Raw genomic sequence first — 18177 nt, forward strand, 5'->3', positions numbered from 1 at the left:
TCATCACAAGATAAACCCTCAAATTGGGGTTTGTCAACCTCCCCACACTTAGATCCTAGCATGTCCTCATGCTTAGAGAAACGCAAAGAAACACAGAAGACCGAGGGATTGCAAAGTATAAGACTCATGAAGTGCAACCTACTTATATGCATGCAACTATGACTAGTGCCACTATCCACTTGGTTGGGAGCAAATTAGCTTTCTTAGGACATATGCGAGCACATGGGGTACAATGATGGTAAAAGCATAGGACTTGCCACTTTCTAAGCATCAAATGCAATATGTGCAACCTTGCATGAGGAATGCTCGCGAGAGCCGGGAATCAAAGGATTGAGCATCGAACCCTCGGCGGAAGTGTTTGCACTCTAATCACTCGGTATTTGGGGTTTATTCTCTCAATTCTCCCCTAATCATGCTTTCCAAGAATTGTTTTTCATCTAACAATCAACAATTATTCAATGCATGCGTACAATTATCATGAGGTCTTTTCCTTAGGTTGTAATGGGGTTAGGGTCAAGGTAGGGTCATATATGGCTAGTGGACTTAGGATTTGAATCTTTGATTAACTTAAACTTTCCCACCTAACCTATATAATGACCTATACAATTAAGTACTATCCTAACTACCCATTCCTCACTTTTCCACATACTCATGCATTTCTTTTCGTTTCACAATACTTATGCATTGATTCCTCTTGAGCTTCACTTTGGGGCATTTTGTCCCCTTTTTATTATTTTTTTCTTCCCCCTTTTTTTTCTTTATTTTTCTATTTTTCTTTTCTTTTCCATATTGTTCTTCTTTTTATTTTGTTCTTTTGTTTTTTTCTCATTTTTTTTTATATACAAGAGCGTCAATGCATAAGGTTTTACATTTGATCAATTCATGAGTATGTACCCAATTCCCAATATTTTCAATAATAATACAAAATACCCTTTTATTTTTGTGATGTAGATGAAGTGGTAGCGTGGCCAGTTGGTGTGGGCAGTTCAATGTCCATGGTGACTTCCGGAGGCTTGAGGCATCTCTTGGTTGGAATGATATCACCATCAACCGGTATTGAGGTTCGCCTATCTTTATTCTCCCGGTTGACGCCGGCTTTCGCAACTAATGCCGTCACTAAAGCGGGGAATGGTAGATTTCCCTTGGCATGAATGCGCCCCATGGATTGGCGGATGGCACGCGGAACATCGACCGGTTTCTCGGTCAAGATGCACCATATCAATAAGGCAAGCTCGGCGGTGATGGATGACCCATGCGTGCTTGGGAGCACGTAATGAGCTAGAATTTGGGCCCATGCCGTGGCTTCTTGAGTGAGGTGGCGGACATCTAAACCCTTGGGTCTTCGCTTTATGGTCCCCCGAATCCAAAATGCGTCGGGTAAAGCAATGACGCGGAGGATCGCGCTCCAATCGAATGCGCGGTCAACGCATGCAGCCAAGACTTCTTGGTAGGCGTCATATGCATCCGTTGACGGTGCAATCCCAAGGACTTCTCGGATGGTTTCCACTGTGACCGACACTTGTTTTCGGCGCACAAATATTGATGTGAGATGAGGTGAGTGGAAGTTGGAGTAGAATTCTACCACCCAAGAGAGATTGGCCTCCGTTGGTTGCCTCAAGAGGAACCTCCAATGCCTCCGGTCAATGTGTGGCATCACAATCGGACTGAGGTGAGCCGGTAAGACTAGGAGGGGTTCCGGATGGTAATTCCTTTCAATCATTCTGGAGTAGACAAGTTCGTAGTAACGGTTGGGAAACTTGTTTGAATCCTTAGGAGGGTTGTCCTTCTCTAGAACGTCAACGGGGCCCTTAAGTTTCTTTGTGGGTTTTGTTGATTGTATGGTTGATTTTGGAAGTTGTATGGTCGGTTTTGTGAGAAATTTTGCGGGTTGTTATTCCATCTTTGACCTCCTCCATTGTTGTTGTTATCCCTATTCCCTTGTTGATGGTTGTCTTTCCAATTTTGATTATTGTGTCCATTTCCTTGGTTGTAGCCTCCTCCTTGATAAGGGTGCCCTTGGTTAGGATTACCTCCTTGGTAGTACCCTTGATTAGGGCGGTCATAGAAATTATGGGTGGCCGCCAAAGTGTTGTCTTCTTGAAGGTTTGGGCACTCATCTGTGTAGTGAGAGTAGCAAGAGCAAATGCCACATACTCTTTGAGGGACCAATTGTTGTTGGTTGTGTTGTTGAGATGGTGGAGGGTGTTGTTGATATGATTGAGGTTGTTGTGGTTGTTGTTGGTTCAATTGGAGTTGCCTCAAGACGGATGTCATTTCATTCAAGGATTGAGTTAGAGCGGTGGCTTCACTACTAGTTGATACTTCGTTCACGGTCCTTGGACGGTTGACTCTTCGCCTCATATGTTGATTGGATTCGGCTAAGTCAATAATAAGTTGCCATGCCTCCTCTGCGGTTTTATATTTGGACAAAGAGCCATTGCTAGAAGTGTCCAAGAGGGTTCTATCTTGCTCTCGCATCCCTTGACATATGTATCCAAGCAATACTTGAGTATCGAGCATGTGATTAGGGCACGCATCTAGTAATTTGCGAAACCGTTCCCAATACTCATAGAGTGGTTCCGTCTCACCTTGCACAATACAAGACATTTCCTTCCTTAGCCTATCCATCTTTTCCGGGGGCAAGAATTTATCCAAGAACCCCCTTCTAAGTAGGTCCCAATCGGAGGTAACTTCACTAGAGAGAGTGTAGAACCATTCTTTGGCCTTGTCCTCAAGAGAGAAAGGGAAAGCAAACAACCATATAGCAACTTCATCGGACCCTTCCCGTCTAGTAGTTGAGCATATGCGATGGAAGTCCTTGAGATGTCGAATAGGGTCTTGTGCGGGAAGCCCGTGAAACTTGGGTAGGAGATTGATCAAAGCGGTCTTCAATTCAAAATTCGCATTCAAATTGGGGTGAGTTACATGAAGGGCTGCGCAAGGTACGCGCACGCGCCGTTGAGACGTCTTGTAATGTGCGCGGAGGCGTGATGTACGCGTGCGCGCCCATGAAGATCCTGGCTTAGCCGCTTCTCAAGCCGGCTCTTGGCTTTGGCTCCACGTTGCCCTATCCGCGCGGGCGCGCAAGGTGCGCGCACACGCCCATGCGGAAACCTCCAAAGCTTAATCCTCATGCTTCCTTCCTTTGTACCCGTCTTCCTTCTCTCTTTCGGTCCATTCCTACTCTATATCCTGAAACCACTTAACACACAAGTCACGGCATCGAATGGCATCAAGAGAAGATTATAAATGTATCTATTTTAGTGCAAAATAAGCATGTTTTCATTCATGAGGCGAAACTAGGAAAGGAATGCAAAATCTTGTATTTTCATATAGAAAGTGAGTGGAATCATTGATAAAACCCCTGAAATCATCACAAGATAAACCCTCAAATTGGGGTTTGTCAACGTGCTATATGTAGGAGCAGTTATCAATATGGAGCGTTAAAATTTGAGTAAAACAGCTATCTATTTAACTTTTGAAATTCACAAGAGGTGCGGGAACAGTTACAAGAAATTCAAATTTTCCGCAAGTGGTGTACAAATGGTAACTGTTAGCTGACATTAGGTTAGTCTATAAATAGAGCTTTAGAAAAATATTGTAATCAGTTCAGTTCTTCTTGGAAAACACTTGGAGACTCAAAAACGCTCTCAGCCTCCCTGGCATCACAAAGTAAAACTGGAAATCTTAAGTAATTCCTCTGAAGTCTGAACTCAAACTTGTACTTTATTTTCTATCTTTAATCAAAGTTCTTTACTTTTTATTTGTTCTTCTTCATCTTCTTCTTTCTTTCTCTTTTAATTTCTGCATTTTACTTTGCCTCCGACACCTTGCGTGTTTTCTTTTCATCTTTAATTTTACTTTCGAAACTACAATTGAGACCTTGAGACACCCACAAAAGGAGTCGTTTCCGTTCCTTAAATTAAGATTGTGAAACAAAACTCGAAAATTGTTGATTTATTTGTTGTTAACAATGGAACAAAAATTTGAGTAAAACAACTAGTACATTTTTCATTACACCACAAGTATTGGAGCGTGATTCCTCAATTTTGACTTGGTATTTGGCTCTATCCTTCTTACTCGCTCACTCTTGATGTCTTCAAACTTGGACTTTGTGTGCGCAATCGAGTCAGTGCTGTGCATGTCGCTCTTATTCCCTCTCCGGTGACCTCGACGGCACTGATAATTGGGATGATATTCTGGAAATTGTCAAACTAAAGTAGGGAGGTGAGATCAGTGATCACGCCGAAGCCGTTGGCAAATTGAAAGCTGTGTATGCTGCCAAGGGAATGTTGAGTGAGATTCGACAAAATTTAGTGGATCTTCATAACCAGCTGCAGCAACAAGAAGAATAATCTTTTTCGCTGTAGATTTGTTAGACAAAAATGCTATGATCATTGACCAGGAGGTATTCACTTTCGTCTTCATTTAATAGCAAGTCAGTTTCATTTTTTCCCAGAGTAGAAACATTGGTAGCCTTGAGAATCTGCTCTTTTTTTGTGGTACTCTTAACATTGTGGTTTTGTCTTTTTAGCGAATAGTGCAATGTATTTAAATATGACGAACGTAATATGGTCTAAGATATGAAATGAACTCAAATTATTCTTAGACTAGAGAGAGAGAGAGAGATTTTTTTTTAAACAATTTAACTTGTTGCAAATGCTCAAATTTTAATGTTGGAGGCAAAACATGTGTTTTGTATGGATGCCTTTCTAAGATAAGCATAACAGTGTTTCCTATCTCTCCCAAAATATACATCAAGGCCTCTATAGGCAATTTTCCAAAATAAATAAATACATACATATAAGTTTTTCAAAATAAATACGGAGAGATTCTAAAAAAAATTTAAAACATAAGTCCAGTAAGCTTCACCATCTCTCAGATGAACCACAGTTCACTATTGAGCTCCAGGATCTGCATCTGAAAAACAGAAGATATACACGGAATAAGAACTCCCGACCCATGGATTTTCAGTACGGTAAAGTGCTAAATAGATACTGCATAAGGAAACACGAACTCACTAAGTAATCTAAAACTCCATATCTCATCATATCCATCCTAAGTTCTGACCAATCCATATTTAGGTAACTATCATAAGGGGATTCTAATTCTAACTCAACATTTCTCATACTTTCACCACTCTCCACAGAATAAATCCAAAACCAGAACCAGCTCCCAGATAATTCGACTTAGCAATCCTATATCAACACATTAACTTTCCGCCCGTAGCAAGTGAAATCACTCCACTGCATTAACCCAGGAGCTCAAATCATCCCATTCAATATTTACCTTTATTATTCAACCATTTCGTCATTCCATCTCAACAAGGACAACCTTCAGCATCAACCGATACCAGCATGAGGGACTTTTCAGTTATACAGACACAAGCAAGGCAGACAAGTAATATACAAATCGATGCAAGTAAGGCAATTAGCATATAATCATGTAGCATGTACAATTAGGCAAAACAAGGCAATTGTAGCAAACCCAAATCATTTAAACAAACGAAATATGATGTATGCCTGTCCTATGGCCAATGAACTCATTTATCAGTTGTATAGCCAAACCCGATATATCTGGTAGCTAACCCGGATATCATCTCTCAACATGAAGGGAATCCTCAACCTCCCATTTAGAGAGAGGCTGTGATGTAACGATAGAGAATCCTCAACCTAACTCATTCACACCACACCCATGAATCGAATAGAAGGGAATCCTCAACCTTCTCCATTCAATTCTTCGATAGCAAGAGAGGGAATCATCAACCTCGCTTGCCCACCATAACAAGAGAGAGAACCCTCAACTTCCTCTTGTTCATCTCAGCAAGAGAGAGAATCCTCTATCTCAGCTTGCAAATCTGTGAGTAGGATCCAACCACTGTCCTCACCTTTTCAATTTGAAACTCGTTTCAATTCAACACAACTGACATTCCCGATATTCAAATTAATAATTACAGAACTAAACCAAAGGGAATCCTCGACCTTCAATCCAACTCTCTGGTGCAACAAGTGAGAAAATCCTCAACCTCATGCTCGTCCACCCCAAGAAGAGAGGGAATCCTCGACCTCAACTTGTTTATCACAGCAAGTGAGAGAATCCTCAATCTCGACTCGCCTTTACGTGAGTGAGATAACACCACCGTCCTCACAACATGAATCTCATTTCCTCTTCAATCATAATCACAACATGAGAGAGGGAATCCTCTACCTCAACTCGCCTACTCATTCATTTCTTTAGTCAATTTCATATTCAATGAGTAACTACTCATAAGCCCTCATCATTAATTCAGTTTCTTACTCCTCAATCTCCTTCAATATTAATATCACTCTATCCACATATTTGTACTCATTTCAAAACCTAACACGAGAGAGGGAATCCTCAACCTCAACTCATCTATTCATTTGTCAATTATCAATAGCTTATACTCATAGTTCATTTTCATTTAATTCACTAACTCAACTCCTTTGATTTCGTTCCTAACTCCTCTATCCTTAAATACATAGGCTCTAGACCTTTATCGGGACTTATATATGTTTAGGAGGCTTGAGAAATGGTTAAGAACTTAAAAATTCACTTTTCCAAAAAACAGAGGTGGTCGCGTACGCATGCACATGCTCGCGTACGCATGAGTGTAAATTTGACAAAGTCACATACGCGGACCACCTTCCGTACGCGGAAGGTTTGGGCAATGGGGTTTGCTCGCGTACGCATGACTTTTGTCGCATACGCAGGCCATACCAGAACTTGAACAAGCCGATATGTTATAAAAACCAGTTTTTCAGCCCAAATTTCAAACCTTCATATCTATTTTCACAAAATTTATTTTTCAACCATTCTTGATTTGTTGGAAAGATTGATAAATGAATTTTCATACAAATCTAGTTTTGTAAAATTTCCAACTCTGAGGACCGAGATATGGCCTGCCGAAGTTGGCAAAAAATTAGCTTTAACCAAAAACAGCATTTACCAACTTTTCCAAAAATTCACAAGCAAAAACCATTTTCACTTAACAAATTGACCTCAAACCAACTCAATTCACATATTCACTATTCCATCAATCACTCCAATTTCCACGCATTTAATACCAATTTTTCATTCAATCTCATACAGCATCACATAATTCAATCACTACTTACCATTCTTATCTTTTTTCGGCCCCCGGCCTAAATTTTCACGGTCCCGACCCAATATTCATCAATTCAATATATAGACATCAATTCCAACAATATCTCAACTACACATATCAATTCCAACCAAATATGCAATTCAAACCTAATCCTAGGGGCATCTAGCCTAGAATTTCATACTATATTATACAGTATTTAAATGAAACTTAAACCGTACCTTAATGACGTCAAAACCAAACTCTCAAACTTGAAGTCCACCAAGTCCAAGTTCCAAATTTATCTCCGCCAAGCTCAAACACCACCAATGCTCAATTCAATGCCTCAAGTACTCAATCTACACTAATTTCACATAATATGCACAATACTCAAACTCTAGAATTTCATAAAACTTCATAATCAAATGGAAAAAAGTGGCTCTTACCTTTACCCACTAAAATTGGTGATGATATCTAACTAGAACTCAAGTTAGAGCTCTCCCTAAACACAAGAATCACTAAGTTCCACGAACACACAAGCCAAAAACGTGATTTTTTTTTCACCAAAATCAAAATTGAAAATTGGTGAGGAAAAGGCTTACCTAATTTCTTAGATAGAATAATCGGAGTTCTAGATTAAAAGTTATGGAGTTTTAAAGATCAAAGGGGGTTAGGGTTTCTCTCTTCTCTCTCTCTCTTCTCTATTTCAGCGTGTTTCTCTCTTCAAAAGAGGGAAAATGTATTGTTTTGTGCTGAAAAGGGGGGTTTATATAATGTGGGTTTGGGCCCACTTGGACCCGGTCACTCGATTTAGTCCGTTGGTGTAACTTTAGGTTAAAACCTTTAAGATTAGTGTTTTTAATGCGTTTTAAATATGTTTACCTTCTATATTATGAATGTTAACTTTTTAACTTTCTTTTCTCATAATTAATTTTTTCATCTACAGTATCAGGCAAATCTAAGCTGGTACTGCCGACCAAATTTTTAGTGCGTATTTTTATGCAAAAAACTATATTTTTTCTACTCAAAAAATCCTCTAAGTCTAAATATCATTTTTAAATTTTTAAATCATGATTCTAATTTTTTTTATCTCCGTTGATCCATATTTAATTAAATATTTATTTAATTTTTGTTTAATCAGAATTTTATAGGATTCACCGAAAAGAATAGCAGTAAATGAGAAAATGAGAGTCAATGAAAAAGTGTGCGCACAACAGAAAGGAGAAGAGAAAGGGGTGGAGGTTATGAGAGAAGGAGGTAGTGTCGTGGTCGTCGTTGTAGCTCAAAAAAAGACCTCTCTCTCAATGCTTAATCCTCTATTTGTTTTTTTTTTAATTTCCATTCAAATTCGTTTTTCTTTTCTCATTCAATTGAATTAAGTTAACTCTAATTTCATCTTCCTTTTCATGATTCTAATTAATTTTGTAATTTCCTGATTAAATTTGGATTATCCATGCCATTTTTGGTAATTTTCATTTGAAAATTTCTTGAATTTGTGTTTTTACTTATCAATTTCACTATCATATTCGGTTGATTGATGGTTTAATTAACAGAAGAACAAAACTATTTTATTGTGAAATTAATTTGGTCCAAAAATTAAAGTTGAGATAAGAAATAATCATTTTAAAAATAATTATAATGTGATTCTAATTAATTTTGTAATTTCCTGATTAAATTTGGATTATCCATGCCATTTTTGGTAATTTTCATTTGAAAATTTCTTGAATTTGTGTTTTTACTTATCAATTTCACTATCATATTCGGTTGATTGATGGTTTAATTAACAGAAGAACAAAACTATTTTATTGTGAAATTAATTTTGTCCAAAAATTAAAGTTAAGATAAGAAATAATCATTTTAAAAATAATTATAATGTTAGAGATTATTTTTAAAAAATAATTAAAAATAATGTTTATTTTTGTCTTAAATCATATGAATGAAATCAGTACTTATCCTTTATTATTAGGTTTAAATATCTATATGATTTTTTCATCTTTGTTACCTTACATATGAGTATGTAACTTGGAGCAGAGCATTAATATATGATAATTAACGTAATACCAAAGAGGCAATATTTAAAATTATTTTATATAACATAATATTTATAATTTTATATACATAATATTTATAATTATATATTTATTATATTTAAAATTGTATAATTATTCTAGTGATAATTAATAATGAATATTAATAAAAAAATTTTGGATTAATTTTTTTTTGTCTTTCAAACAATATTAATCTTTGTCACTTATTTTATGTTACTTCGGTGTGTAGAGGTAACAATAGAGTGGATAAAGACGGATTTTTGCCCTATTCAATTTGGTCATACTCTACAATAACTCGCATAGAATTCGTCACGCTCTTACTCGCAAGTAGTAAAAAATTAAATTCTAATTCACCTCGTCTCTATGCACCCCTACCTGCTCCTTATATTTATTAAAATCCAACAAATAAAATTAAATTTCAAAATTTATATACCTATCATCGTATACATAACATAAATTACAACAGAAACTTAAATAAAATATAATGTTATTAATTATTTTACATATATTATATATATACACCATTTTGGCCCTCATCGTATGTATCACCTCTTGTGCGACTAAGATATTGTCTGCACTAACCCTTCTTGGGACGAAGCTTGCTTGAGTATTAGACATGATAGCTCCTAGAATCGGCTTAATCCTTTCAGCTATCACCTTGGTAACAATCTTATAGCAAACATTACATACACTACAAGAAAAAAGGTCTGTCGGCACCCTTTTTTCTTGCCACGCTTTTAAAGTGTGCCCAAAAGTGGTCTATGGGCACGCTTTTGCGAGGGTGGCCACTGATTTGGGATTTGGCCACGCTTTTTTTTGTCACGCTTAAAAAGCGTGGCCATAGAGAGAAATCGGCACGCTTTACGAGGGTGGCTACTAATTTATGATTTGGCCACGCTATTTTTTGCCATGCTTGAAAAGCGTGCCCATAGAAAGAAACCGACACGCTTAAAAAGCGTGGCTAGTTAGTTTTTCAATGGTCACCTTTTTAAAGCGTGCCCATATCTTATGTTTATATGGACACCTTACAAAAGCGTACCGATAGAGTTCCCTCCTTCCAAAATTTAGTTTCCCACCCATTTTTTTCACACTTCACTTTTTTTTTCTAAGTTTTATGTTTTAACCCTAGACTAGAAGTGTTAGTTTCAAAAATCACTTCTAAGTTCTAACCCTATCTGGCCATCACTCACCCTTCTCATCTCTGCAACCCTAACAACACCTCCCAACAACGCCCTCTCCCAACAACGTCGCTGTCTCCCTCTCTCAACCCGTCACAACCCCTCCCTCCAACCCGTCGCAGCACCTACATCCATCCCTCCCTCGTCGCTCATGCCCCACGCCGCCGTCTCCCTCTCTCACGCCTGGCGCCAACCATCAGCACCAATCGTCAGCGAAACTCATCAGCGCCAACCCGTCAGCGCCAACCGTCATTTTGCTGATCGGTCTAAACTGGGCAAAGTTCTCCGAGGAAGGGACTTTACGAATAATAGAGATAAGAGTTTGGTTCACTCTAGTAATGTTTTTGGGTTCCTAAAAATCATTTGAACATAACTTACTAGGGAATCTGCCACAGTATCCTAGGAATGTTGAAAGAACTTTGCTGTGAGTCCATCACACCCGGGAGCCTTCCAGCTACCCATATTGAAAACTGCATGCTTTACTTCCTCGAAAGTAATGTTGTTGTTTAGGTGGGCAAGGTTATCTTCTGCCACTCTAGGAAATTTATCTACAATAGGAAAGTTAGAAAACACCAAAGTGTAATTATCAAGAGCATATAAAGATTTAAAAAAGGATACACCCAGGTGTTTGAGTTCTTCCACATCGTCAATCCATTCTCCTTCATTGTTCTTGAGCGAAGTGACATAGTTCCTTCTTCTTCTCCTATTTGCTTTTTGATGAAAGTATTTAGAGTTCTTGTCCCCAAAATTGATGATATTACACCTAGATGTTTGCATCCAATAGCTTTCTTCTTGAACAACAATCTTTTCGTATTTCCTCCAAAGGTCGTTATGGAGTTTCTCTAAAAATGGATTATTGTTAAAAGAGAGACTTTTGTTAATTCCATCAAGTCTGAGGAGGATTCTTTGCTTCTTTCTAAAGATGTGACGAAAAACCTCTTTATTCCAAATCTTAGCTTTATCCGTAAATTTATTAATTTTAGAGACAAGATTTCCCTGCTTGATCCAACTGTTTTTAACTAATCTTTGGTAGCCTTCATGAAAGAGCCAAGGTGCAAGGAGCCTGAAAGGTTTATCTCTTCTTCTCGTCTCTAAGTTATTGAAGTCTAAAAGGATGGGAATATGGTCAGATTTCAACTTAGGGAGATGTTTAACACCGGCTGATGGGAAGAGATCATTGAAATCCAAGTTGCAAAGAAATCGGTCTAGTCTTCGTTTGACTCTCTTCCTCTGTCAGGTGAAGGGGGCTCTAAAAAACCTAGGTCCTTTAGGCCACAATTCTGAATACACTCTTGGAATCTTCTTGAGTCTTGAGAAAGATTGAAAATGCCCCCTATTTCTTCAAGGGAAATGATAGAATTAAAATCCCCACCAACGCACCAAGGTTCTTGGATAGTCGCTGCGAAATTTTCTAACTCCTCTTAGAGGCTACTTCAGGTCCTAGGTTGTGGGCTGCTGTAGACACAAGTGCACTACCAGTTTTGATTTTCGTTGTCTTTGATATTCAGATGGATAAATTGCTTATGAACTTCTAGAGGTTCGATATTCCACTCTTTCTTGTTCCAAAGGCACTAAATGCCCCCCGCAAAACCTTCAGCTTCGCTTCTACACCAAGATTCAAAACATAGCTTGCGGATAATCACCTTAACTTTAGATCCTGAAACATGAGTTTCAAGGAGAACACACAAATTCAGATTATACTGATAGGTTAAATCTTTAATAATAATGGAGAATCCTTTAGCAGTCACCCCTCTATAATTCCAAATTAAAATATTCATGAGAAAAACTATGATGGAAACAATTTCAAAGAGATTTGTTCCCTTCTTCCTTACTGACCTCATTATTATACCCACCTCCCATGATACTAGTGATGAGCACTTTAGTTGTATGATCTAAAGAGCCCCCTAGGAGAGTTGGTTGTACATACTCAGCTTTAGCAATCTCCTTGTTTAGATAAGAAAATTGCCTCCAATATTCATGAATTTTTTTCTTTGCCTTTTTTATTCTTTTGGGAAGCTTCATGGCTGCTTTGGTGTGCTTCTATAATTTTATCTTTATCCTAATTTCTGAGGATGCTTTGGATGATCTTGGACTTTTGACTGAAATGCTTGATTTGCTTAACGGTGGGTGTTACTTTCTTACTTATTGCTGTATACTTTCCTTTAATGATAGGAATAGAACTTTTTTGCCTCTGTTGATTTTTTTTTGTATATGGTGAGTATTTCTATTTCTGAGATTCTGATTTGTTGCTCTTTTTTTGCTAGGTTCTGCTGGACATGCATCCTTGTCATCTCCTGAATTAATAGCTTGGGTCCCATTTGAGGGTAGCTCTTCATTGGAATGATTATCTTCTTGATTTGCCTCTGCAAGGATGTGAAACCTTGAATTTTGGAAACCTTCCTTTCTTTCCTTCTCCGAAAAATCAGCTTTGGTTTTATTCCTTCTTTGATATCTCTTCACAATCATCCATGGCCCAAAAAGGTTACCATTTTGCTCCTCATTAATGCTTTCCTGATTGGTGGCCATATTTTGGAAAACTTGCTTGTTTTGGTGCCTAGCCTCAGGTGTGATTGGTGGGTCATTCGTAATAATTGATGCGAGATTTTCTTTTCTTTCTAGATTCGATTGCTAATTCTGCATGTCCTGATTTGTCTCTTGACCGTTAAGGGATTCCCGATGGCCAGACCGGGTGCCATCTGTCATCCTAGCAGCAGCTTCAGTGGTTGTTCAGATCGTCCTCTCGTTATAATACTCTATTCTGTGCCCATACTTACCACAGTTGAAACAGATTTGGTGTAATCCTTCATAGGCAAAGTTGAACTCTTTGCCAAGGGCTGTGATAGTCGGAACCATCTTCTTTTGCAGATCAATTTCCACGCATATCCTTGTGAATTTCCCTCGAGAGTGTATGGAGGTGAGTTCATCCACTTTGAGCATTGTTCCGAGAGCTTTCTCAACTTTTAAGAGAAATAATTTATTGTATAATTTCGCAGGTAGGTTGGGGATCCTAACCCATATTGCTACTTTCGAAATATCTGTCTCCTGTGGCAAGAAGAGTGGTCTCCACCTTTTCACCAAGAGATAATGATCAGCTATCATCCAAGGACCTTCAAAGAGTGCATGTGCATAGTCATCTTGATCTGTGAACCTGACCAAGAAAAAGTTACCAGCTAGATCCATGACTTGTATCGCTCCTTTTTTAATCCATCTCCTCTGTACCATCTATCAAGAACTTGAAGGTTAAAGATTTTTCCAAGCGGCTTAACAATTAGCAATACTCCAAGGTCTACACCACTCGTCATACTCTTCCAGAGAGGCATCAATGTTGGGCTTAGGATCGAAGGGAGCTTCATCGTCTATAGAAGAGTCCATCACTAATTCTTCTGAGTTATAATCTTCTGAAACCATTTCTACAATCTCTTGTGGATTTAGTTTTTCGAAGCCATTCTCCACTACCATGACACGGTAGGATATCTTGGGCTTCATGAATTTCTCTGAATCACCTTTGTTCTCGGTTTGATTTTTACCTTCTGTCTCCTCTTTCTACTCTGAGGCGCTTCCTCCTTTTTCCATGTCATTCATTACCTGTTCTTCTATGTTACTTTCATTCATCTTTACTTTTTTTGTACTCCTTGAGACCAAATCTTCTTCTTCTGGCGAACGTTTATCGAGGTCGAGGGAAGAGAGTCAGAGCACATTGAGAGAGAACCAAAATTCTAACTTTTGTTGGTTTATAAAACTGTTATTGTTTGAGATTTTTTTTATGTGTCGCAGAGCATTAATATATGATAATTAACGTAATACTAAAGAGACAATATTTAAAATTATTTTATATAACATAACATTTATAATTTCATATACATAACATTTATAATTATATATTTATTATATTTAAAATTATATAATTATTCTAATAATAATTAATAAATACTAAATAAAATAATTTTTAATTATTTGTACTGATTTTTATTGTCTCCTAAATATTATTAAACACCAAAACATACGTAACAAAGACAGAGATTTATTTTAGTGATAATTAATGAATATTAATAAAATAATTTTCGGCTAATTTTTTTGTCTCCCAAACAATATTGATCTTTGTCACTTATTTTATGTTACTTCAATAGGAAGCTGTGTGTAGAGGCAACAATAGAGTGGGTAAGGACGAATTTTTGCCCTACTCAATCTCGTCCTACTCTACAATAACTCACATAGAATCTGTCACGCTCCTACTCGCAAGTAGTAAAAAATTAAACCCTAATTCGTCTCGTCTCTACCCACCCCTACCTGCCCCCTATATTTATTAAAATCCAACAAATAAAATTAAATTTCAAAATTTATATAACTATCATCATATATATAACATAAATTACAATAGAAACTTAAATAAGATACAATATTATTAATCATTTTACATATATATATATACCATGACGGATATCACGTAAACCGACTTGCCCCTGCTAAAAATCCCCCCGAACAGATAGGGGTGAGGTGGCTATACGCGAGTTCGGATCGTGTTTCCATCCTTTGTTGCGTGCCGTTAATGAAATGACTTAACGGATGTAGATCTATTATAACAGGTTAATTTTATGAGAAACTCTTGGAGAATTTTTAGTATCTTTGGCTATCATTTGACAAACACAAATACTAAATTATCTTTAATGAATAAATTTTATTAATTCATATGTGTAAACTCTAGTAAAATATGGGTGTAACCTATATTAATTTTATGTATGTAAATTTTTTGATAAATATAAGTACAAACTATATACTTTTTATATGCAAAATTCATATAAATATAAATATAAAATATTACTGACTAAAAATATGAGAAAAGACAAATAGGTCATTGACTTTTTTATCCGTAGGCATTTAAGTCTTTAAGGATTTGAAAATACATTTAAGTGCTTGACCTTTTCAAAACTTAGACATATTGATCTCTCATGTTCATTTAGATCTGTCAGACTCAACAAAAAAATTAAACGTGACTTCCGTTGTATTGACCTGGTTGATACGGATGCACATGTGAGAAAATTTTTAAAATTAGACAAATTAGACTTAAAGATCAATATATCCAGATTTTGAAGAGGTCATGAATTTAAATATATTTTTAAATTTCCAGAAATGTCTGCTAACCGAAAAATCAAAAATCGATTTGCCATTTTTTTTTTAAAATAATAATACTTGATCATCATGTAACATTATTCTAATTTTATTCCTCAAAACGACTTTATTGAAATAGACCAACATTTACGTCTCCATGATGGTCAACTTAAAACAGTGCGTTAAACCCATTTTTATTTTATCTTTTTGTTTCATTAACAATGTTGACTTCTAATTTTTTTTCCCCAATTAAATTGATCGTCTTTAAACTTCAATACGAAACATGCATACTTTTTACCTTTTACACTAAAAATATATAGGAGGTGATTCGTTATAATCATCATGGTATAATATAAGAAGAATATCTTAGTTATTCCATTATTTTCAAGAAATAAAGTCTACAACACACAATAATTTCGTTAAATTTTGTATACAATCTTAAAAAACCAAAATGAGTATTTTTAATTTTTTATAAACAAATAAGAGGGGTAATAAAAACAAAATACAAAATCGAGTTAACCTATTTTAGTGGTTAGTTTAAGAAAAATAAACTTTTTTCCAGTGAAATAAATTAACATTTATGTTTTCACATAAATATAAAGGTAAAAATTTAAATGGAGTCAATTTTACATGAAGTTGATAATTGATAATCGTTAATTAATTTAATTGATTTGACTAAATTTTTATCTTACATTATCAGTTATCAACTTCACTTAAAATCGTTAATTAATTTAATTGATTTGACTAAATTTTTATCTTACATTATCAGTTATCAACTTCACTTAAAATTGATAATCGTTAATTAATTTAATTGATTTGACTAAATTTTTATCTTACATTATCAGTTATCAACTTCACTTAAAATCGTTAATTAATTTAATTGATTTGACTAAATTTTTATCTTACATTATCAGTTATCAACTTCACTTAAAATTTACTGCACTTGGATTTTCATCAAATATAAAATTCAGAATAATTTCTCCCCTTGATTGGTCGTTGATGGTTCTTTTCATTGTCCACTACCTCATTCTTTTTCTTCTTGGCTTCATATTTATACAAAGCTCCCTTGTATCCTCCGAGAGACGTGGGAGTTCATTACTAAGAACAAGAAGTGGCAGTTGTATAGACATAGAAAACTTCACCGCCCTCATGGGAAAGAAAGTAAGCCAAACCGCCTTAGCGAAAATCTCTAAGATAAATCAGAAACAACAACAAAACAATTTCAGCAGTTTAATTAAGGTGTTGAAACCTAAGGTCTACATCACTGACAGCTCAAGCTTCAAGAAGTTAGTTCAAGAACTAACCGGTAACAATAACGAAACTGCCTCAACAACAATAACTACTTCGTTTCCACCGCCTTTGGTTGACGAGAATTTGAATTTGAATTTTCTCTCTACTAGTAGTAAAGAAGGAGCAAGCAGGAATTCATTTGAGATGATGTCATCGTTATCATCATCATCGTTGATGAATAACGAAGAATTCAAGTGTGATTGTGATGAGATATGTTTACAAGACATGGTTTTCGAAGACTCGGCGATTGCCGATAATCAAAGTTTAGAAAACATGTTCACCTACCACTGCCAGAATCTTGAATCGCTGCTTTTCGATGATACCGATCCAAATCAATTCCATGACTGCTATGCACAAATTGAGCAGCAACTAGATGCGAGCATATACGACTATGAGTTCTATGAAATCATATAAAAATTAATATATATCTGTAAATTAAAATGTTTGGATGAGTTTTTGTTTCTTGTTCATGAGCCTTGAATCATACTCACATATATAACTATTATTTTGTATATAATGCACTATTAGGCAAGGTGCTCCGATTTTCATCATCATCTTAATTATCTTAATCTCCATCATCATCATCATCGTACTCAATGATCTTCATCATTTATTAAACCAAACCTCACATAATACATTTCTTAGCCCAAACTCATCTAGATTCTATATTATTACGTTAAAGACAGTTTCAAAATCTCAAATACAAACTTTTTGCCTTCAAGCTATCCACCAAGTAGGTCTGGCAAGTAAACTTTTCTAAAATTGTAAAAATATAAAATGACTTCAGAATTGTAAAAATTTTGTCATAAATCACAATTTTCTGAACATCCTAGCTCCAGAAAATGAGGAAAATCGAGGGTCTCCTGTTTCCATATTAGTACCAAATCTTATTTCTTTGTAAAATTTCTAAGTGACTTTGCACTAACCTATTTCTTTGATAGGGGAATTCTAGACATTAAAAATTCATGGTGGTTTTGATCCCATATCTTTATAAGCACCGGAACTTATTATAAATTTTAGAAATTAGTTGTCCACTTGTGAATTATGTAAAAAAATCAGTCTCTGCATAATATTTTATAATAAGAATAATAAGGTAAATAATTATTATAACGTTTTGGCTGAAAATAAGGATTTTGATAGAAAAAAAATCTAATAAATTTCTATTTTTTTTTGGCCAAATTTTTCATTAAAGGATTTAACTTGTATGAATCGCTATTGGTTTGATATCGATAATGGAAACCGTTTTAGTATAATAAGAATACATCTATACCCACGATTGAGAGGTCGTTAATCTATAATCTATATTTATTTCTTTAATTTAGTGTAACATATCCAGCATACGGATACAAATGGATACACGCATTTAGGGATGTCAATGGGGCAGGGCGGGGGCGGGGGATGCCTCCCTGCTCCCCATCCCCATCCTCAGATTTGCTCCCCATCCCCGCCCCAT

Source organism: Arachis ipaensis, chromosome B10 (assembly GCF_000816755.2).
Source record: "Arachis ipaensis cultivar K30076 chromosome B10, Araip1.1, whole genome shotgun sequence".
Classification (NCBI taxonomy): domain Eukaryota; kingdom Viridiplantae; phylum Streptophyta; class Magnoliopsida; order Fabales; family Fabaceae; genus Arachis; species Arachis ipaensis.